The sequence below is a fragment of the Odontomachus brunneus genome, unplaced genomic scaffold (assembly GCF_010583005.1).
Source record: "Odontomachus brunneus isolate Ranch 3 - 2012 unplaced genomic scaffold, Obru_v1 Obru_scaffold_075, whole genome shotgun sequence".
NCBI classification, from domain to species: Eukaryota; Metazoa; Arthropoda; class Insecta; order Hymenoptera; family Formicidae; genus Odontomachus; species Odontomachus brunneus.
In genome coordinates, this window is record NW_022639525.1 from 989826 (window position 1) to 997687 (window position 7862).

Here is a 7862-nt window from a genome sequence, read left to right on the forward strand (position 1 = left end):
TCCTCAATCAAAGTATTAAGAGAAGAAAACCAAGAGCAGAAGAAAAAAATAACTGAACTTGAAGAACTTATCAAACAATTAAGAACAGCAATCAACGATATGGATAGTTTTAGGAAACAAACACAGATTAGCAATATAACACTTTCTCAAGACCACAATAGATTTAACACACTACAGGAAGTAGGAGACAATGAGGAAATGGAAACGGAGGACTCAAGAGTCAGTGAAATAGAAAAGAGCTACAGGACCAACGAAGAAAAGCCTAAGGACTGGATCGAGATAGCAGAACAAGAACAATACAAGGAAAGTGAGAATAATGCAACCGTGAGTCAAGACTACAGAAAACAAAAACAGAGTGTAAACAACAAAAAGCTTCAACCACCCCCAATTAATATCTTTGATCAAGATCCCAAGATGCTAACAAAACTCCTAAAGGAAGAAATCAATGAAACAAACTTCAGTATCAAAAGACTAGGAGAAAAAAAGATAACATTGAAGGTAAATACAACGACACAACACAAGAAAATAATAAAAATTTTACAAGAAAGGAATAAAAATTTTTATTCGTACACAAGAAAAGATGAGAAAATACAATCATGGCTTCTCAAAGGAATTAGCCCCTCTTACAACGAAGAAGAAATACTCGAAGAACTAAACAGTCAAGAAATAAAGGATATATCAATCATAAAGGTTTGCAGATTCACAACGAGAGCAGCAGAAAAAAGAAACCAGGTGCTGCCTATATTCATGGTGCAGTTGACAGCTGAGAGTAACCCGAGAAGCCTAACAGGAATCAGGATAATAGCCCACCATGTAGTCACCTGGGAAAAATTAAAGAAGAAGGAGATAATCCAATGTAAACGTTGCCAAAGGTTAGGACATGCAGCAATTAACTGTAATCTACCATATAGATGCGTAAAATGTAACATTAAACACGAACCGGGGAATTGTGCAATTGCAGATGTGGATAGAGATAAAATCTTTTGTGCGAACTGTAATTCCTTTGGACACCCGGCGTCATACCGAGGATGTCCCAAAATTAAAGAAATTAGTAACATTATCAAAAATAAAAACATTAACGGGACAACAAAAAACCTACCAAATACAAATAAGAACTATAGAACAGTAAGTGAGAATTTCACATATGCTGACGTATCCAAATTAAATCCAACAGCAGAATCAGAAAATAACAATTTTAAAAATAACAATTTTAAAATTAACAGCAAGCAAGATAACTACCAAAATTTTAGGGAATTTCAAAACAAAACAGATACTAACCTAGGTCAGAGGCCGGATGATACGGGGAATTTCAGTGGCACATATAATAATACTATCAATCAGATACTTAATTTGGAAAAGGTAATAGCGCAACTCCCCGAAATAGTAAGTAAAATAGAGCGCATCACTATATTTTTGGAGGCAGAATTTCCGAACAAATTCTATATGAATAAAAATGGCAGGAACACATAATAGCGCAAAAGTTAAAAAATTAAAGATAATTTCGCTTAACATAAACTCACTTATCAGCAATTATAAAAGAGAAGAATTAAGAATCCTATTAGACGAACATAATCCAGAACTAGTACTCTTGTCTGAAACAAAATTAAACGATAGCCACCGAATCTTTTTCAAAAATTACAACTGTATATTTAATAATAGAAAAGGTCAAAATAGGGCGGGGGGAACAGCAATTTTGATACAAAAGGATATCAGGTTCAACAATGTCATTCTCAACGACCAAAACAAAACGATAGAAAACACAATAATTCAAGTCAACTTAAACAACAATAAAAAATTATATATTGTCGCAATATACGCAATAAGAGGATGGAATAAACATTTCATACCTGAATTAAAGAAACTATTTGAAGAACTCGAACTCAATGAACCTAACAACTACTTTATTTTAGCAGGTGATTTTAACGCAAGACATATAGCATGGAAAAATAAGACGAATAATGATAGAGGTACCGCATTGTTTAATTGGATCGAAGAGAATGACATTGAATATAAGATAAGACTCTATAACTCAAAATATCCATCATTCCCAAGCAAGGGAACTTACCTAGATCTGGTATTGGCAGACACCAGAATGAAAATAACCAATCTTATCCAAGGCGAATTGCGTTCTACTACATTCGATAGCGATCACGAAGCACTAGTAATTGAAATAAACTTAGATGATCACAAATACTTTTTAGAAGAAAAAATAAGCAAATACAATTATAATTTTGATAAAGCAAACTGGAATACATATCAGAAGGAATTGTGCAAATTCTGGGTAGAAAATGTACCATCTAATCGTAACCTAAGATTAACAGAAATTGACAAATACTTAGATACTCTATCGGAACAAATCACACAGGCAATAGATATAGCAGTCCCAAAGATAAAAGAAAGAAATTCGACAGATATTTACATAAATAAAGAAATCAGGAAACTTAGAAAAGAAAGCAAAGAAATACTTACAAAAATTCACAGATTAAAAAAAAACCCGCGATTCAATAGTTTTGACCTAGTCAAGCTGAAAGAAGAAAGTAAAAAAATTAAAATACAAAAAAGAATAGAATTCAATAAAGAGGTCAGTAGATACTGGGAAAATAGAATTAGGAATATCAGTCAAAAAAATTCAAGAAAAATGTTCCCCGAAATTAACAAAATTTTTAGGAAAAAAGAACCATTAAAACTACCTACACTTAAAATTAATAAAAACAATCAGGAATTACTAAACAAAGCAAAAATAGACAAATCAGTCCTCAAAACCGATAGCGCAGGGAACTTTGTAATATCAGAAGAAAAGCAAAAATTAAATCTGATAGCAACGCATTTTGCAGAATCAAATACAAAAAACGATAACTTAGGTAACTCTAGATTTAACGAATACGTTAAAGGAAAAGTTGACCAAATGAAGCTAGAGTTCTTATCGCAAACAGAGATGGAAACCCCGCTCTGCATTTTCAATGATAAAAACAGAGCCGATAACCCATCAGAGGAAAACATTGAGAATAAAATTTTTACAACACCTGAAGTAGTACACGATAAATTTAGAAAAGTAAATAATAAAAAATCAGCAGGTGATGACGGTATCCCGAACCTAGCGCTCAAGAATCTTCCTAAAAGAATAACATATCAATATGCAATATTATTCAACAATATGTTAAATCTAGGTTACTTCCCAAATAAATGGAAAAAAGCGAAAGTAATTCCGATACCAAAAAAAGGTAAAGACCACACAAACCCAACTAATTACAGACCAATCAGTTTGTTATCAAACATAGGTAAAATATATGAAAAAATAATTAATGACATACTTACAAATCAATGTATCGAGCGGAAGATCATCCCGGAAAGTCAATATGGATTCAAAGAGCAGCATGCAACAACTCATGCGATCAATAAAATAGTCTCAGATGTAAACTGGGCCTTTAATGATAAAAAGTGCGTGGGAGCAATCCTCGTAGACCTGGAAAAAGCTTTTGATACAGTGTGGCTAGACGGGCTGATCTTCAAACTCAAAGATAAAAAAATACCAGATTATATAATTAAATTAGTATGGAATATGATAACAAATAGATCGTTCGCAGTAATCAGCAACGGTATAAAATCAGATCAAGAATTCAAACTTTTAAATGGCCTTCAACAAGGAACAATTAACTCACCAATATTATTTAATATTTTCACATCAGATGTATTACACCTCTACGGCCCAAATAATACAGACTGTACATTGCTGGCTTTTGCGGACGATCTGATTGTTTACTATGCTAATAAAAAACCATCCGAAGTTCAAAAGAAATTAGAAATAGTCCTTGAAAAAGTTTTTAACTATTATTTCGCCTGGAAATTAAAGGTTAACACAAATAAATGTGAGTGTATACTATTTAGACAATCTATGAGAATAGCAAGACAAACAGTTCAAAAAGAGTACAAAAAGTTCCAAATAGTCACAAAAAATAACGAACTCATAACAAAGGAAAATATAGTTAAATATCTTGGTATAAATATGGATGAGAGATGCCTCTTAAATGAACACTTAGAGATTCAATTAAATAAAGCCAGAATCGCACTGAGAGCATGCGGCAAACTATTCTACAACAAAAATTTAAACAGTAATGTTAAAATAATTTCGTATCAACTTCTGATAAGACCAATTGTAACATACGCATGTGCAATATGGTACAACATAAGTGCTTCGTTAATGGAAAAACTAAGAATTTTTGAAAGAAAATGTCTAAGACTATGTTTGGGAAAATACAGATCAAAGGAATCTAACTACACAAAATATATAAAAAATTCAGAATTATATAACGCGGCCAACATACCAAGAATTGATAATTTTATAATTAAACTCACTAGAAATTATTACGCATCTCTCCCAATGATTCAAAATAGCTTAATATTTCCAATAGCTTTTCCAGATCCCAATTACATTGATAAAACAAGAGTATCAGGATACGTCCCTCCAGAAGCATTCATTTTATTAGATCAAAATGGCTATATTCAAGACAAATATAAAATTCCGACCATATACCACATGCCAAGAAATAAATTAAATAAAAAAATATTGTATGAACCTGATATCGTATGCGCAGCAAATTTGAACCGATTAAGATATAACACAGCAATACCTCTAAGAGATTATAAGGATAATTATATGAAGAATAGCGATAAATTCTGGTGGTTAAAAAATAAAAATAAGAAATAAAACTAAATAGTAAAGCTTAAGTACCAGATAAATCTTATAGTAGTTAATAAACATAGTAATATATATTATATTTTATTATATTGTACATCGTTCATTAGAATCATTGTAAATAGTTCATTTTAGCAACTCATTTTTCATCAGTATTCTAATCCCTAGTTTTAGTAATAATTTATAGTCTTCCGTAGTTATAACAGTTATTTAACCAGTGTTTTTTTTTATCATACGTCGTTTAAGTTTTTTCACTGGCTAGTCTCACTCATGTTTACTCATAAACCTCCCCGGAGAATCTCAATTCGAGTTAAGTTTAAAAATTCGTCAAAATAGGATAAATATTAGCTGCGAGTGCTCAACGAGCCGTCAGTCTACTAACCACTAGATATAAGGATGGAGTTGTTTTGTTTATTGGACTCATGATGTATTATTGTAACAGTAACGACATAATAAACTATTTGAAATGCAAAAATACGTTGAAAGCACCAGTTCTCGTCTGATCACTGAAGTCAAGCAACGTTGGGCACGGTCAGTACTTAGATGGGTGACCGCTTGGGAACACCGTGTACTGTTGGCATAATTTTTTCTTCTTTTGATAATTTTCAAAAACTAATAATGGAACGCGACAACCTATCCCTTCTTTTTGTTTTTCATTTTCAAAGCTTTTTATCGTCTTTTTGTGCTATTATTATTATTATCTGGCTTACAAGAGCAAGAAAAATTGCGTAGTTATGTGTCAAATAAGTTTTGCAGTAACTCAAACAGATTGGCAAGTATCAACGATTACCAATATGGATTCAAAAAGCAACATTCAACAATGCATGCGATAAATAAAATCGTCTCAAATGGGTAAACTGGGCTCTAAAGGACAAGAAGTGCATGGGAGCATACCTAGTAGATCTGAAAAAAGCATTTGATACTGTATGGCTCGACGGGCTGCTCTTTACACGCAAAAAAATGATTTAATAATATCAGCTAAACCGCGGTAGCTGATTCAAACTTAGTCAAAAGGCTAATTGTTTAGATGTCACTGTTAAAAATTGGCTATGACAGCTAAAATGCATTCGCTATGAAATACAAATATATTAGGTGACATTAAAAATGCACATTATTTCAAGTAGCTAAGAAAATGGCAGTTATTCCTAAATTTCTTATCGTATGTATATATTAAAGAAGTTTGCCGTACAGCTACAATCATTTATTTTTAGCAGCTAATATTTCTCGCTGTAGCGCCTAAGTTTAACAACGAATAAATTTAGCTTTGGTAGTATCGACATTAGCTGTCCCTATTTCAGTGACACATCTTATCTGCCACAGCTATTTTTTAGCTCTGGAAGCTAATTCTTTTTTTGTAGACTTAAGGATAAGAAAATCCCGAATCACCTGATTAAGTTAATATGGAATATAATAACGAATAGGTCGTTTGTGATAGTCAGTAACGGAGAGAAATCAGAGTAGGAACACAAACTTCTAAACGACCTACAACAAGGAACAATAAATTCTCCACTTTTATTTAACATCTACACATTTGATATATTACACCTATACGGCCCGAATAAGACTGACTGCACGTTACTGACCTTCGCAGACGATCTAATCGTATATTATACTGATAATAAACCGCACGAGGTACAAAAGAAATTAGAAAAAAACTTTAATTACTACACTAGAAAAAATCTTTAATTACTATAATGCTTAGAAACTCAGAGTCAACATAAACAAATACGAATGTATACTGTTTAGGCAATCTATTAGAATAGCTAGCCAATCAGTACAAAAAGGATATAAGAAATTCCAAATTACAATTCGGAAAGGCAACGAGAATATAAATAGGAAAAAGATGGTCAAATGTCTAGGTATAAACATAGATGAGAAATGTCTCTTGAATGAACATATTGATATACAACAGCATGTACTGTTGGCTTACTTTTTTATTTTTGATAATTTCTCCAGCATCTCCTTTACTATTATTATTAATATATTTAGCGCACACAATCAATCGCACAGAATTTTATAGCTGCAACGCAGCACGGCTTTGCTGACCAGCACTTCAAAACATATGAAGAAATAAAAAAGTGTCTCGATAAATGGATTGCTTCGGATGAACATTTTTTTATCGTGGAATTTACTTATTACCGAATACAGGGTGTCCCAGAAGTACCGCATGCTATTTTAATGGCAGATTCTTTAGAATATTTTAAAACGAAAACTTCCACACGAAAATATCGAGGCTATAATAGTTTTCAAATAGGAAACGATTATATTTCACCAATAACAGGGTTGAGATTTCGTGCGCTCAGGCACGCCGAAATGACAAGTGATAAAAGTACACACCGTATAGAATAGTGGACACCTTCATGGTAATTGATCGATACTTTGACAGATTAAGTTGAAATATGTTATTTTTACTTGAATCATATTTAAGATGTACAACTATTATTCGCATAAAAAATATATTAATGCAATGCGTAGAGAAGCGATAAAACATATTATGACAATGTTATTGTAAATTTATACAATAATCATAATATCGTAAGAAAAGTGACATTCATAGAAGCACCTTTATCATTTGTCATTTCGGCGTGCCTGAGCGCACGAAATCTCAGCCCTGTCATTGGTGAAATATAATCGCTTCCCGTTTGAAAACTATTATAGCCTCGACATTTTTGTGTGAAAGTTTTCGTTTTGAAATGTTCTAAAGAATCTGCCATTGAAATAGCATGCGATAGTTTCAGGACACCCTGTGTATATATACAGGGTGTCCGGTAACTAATGGAGCAACCGCCGTGTACGGATAGAACGGGTCCAAATAATCATAAAAGTTATATACCATTTTGAAATTTTCTCAATATTTATTCCGTAATTAATTAAAATATATAAGTCAATGAGCTCACAAGAAGCGGTAGGACAGGCTCTGTGTGTGTAAAAGAAATGGCTTACCTCTTAGCAACGATGAGTAAACAGCTGATTTCGAGGCGGAGTAACAAACGACACGTATAAGTTATTCCGCCTCGAAATCAGCTGTTTACTCATCGTTGCTAAGAGGTAAGCCATTTCTTTTACACACACAGAGCCTGTCCTACCGCTTTGCATACACTGAGAGAAAGATTTAGTAAATATTATCAAAATTTGGTTACTATTACTAAATGGTAAACGTAAATATAGC

The 7862-nt window shown here is 32.6% G+C and overlaps 1 long non-coding RNA gene and 1 pseudogene across 4 annotated transcripts; one reads left to right on the plus strand and one right to left on the minus strand.

The window, feature by feature from the left end:
• Positions 1–677: 677 nt before the first annotated feature.
• LOC116847215 lies at positions 678–3891 on the minus strand. 4 transcript variants are annotated; one of them, XR_004378701.1, is made up of 5 exons: positions 3660–3891; positions 3316–3463; positions 2066–2524; positions 1521–1592; positions 678–821 (listed from the first exon to the last, which is right to left on the minus strand). It is a non-coding gene; the product is annotated as an uncharacterized LOC116847215 (long non-coding RNA). The 4 variants fall into 4 exon arrangements; XR_004378702.1 differs by having other exon boundaries at positions 3316–3473; XR_004378700.1 differs by having other exon boundaries at positions 2066–2158; positions 2470–2524; positions 3316–3891.
• A 1263-nt stretch (positions 3892–5154) lies between these two features.
• LOC116847260 lies at positions 5155–5273 on the plus strand (annotated as a pseudogene).
• The last annotated feature ends 2589 nt before the right edge of the window (positions 5274–7862 follow it).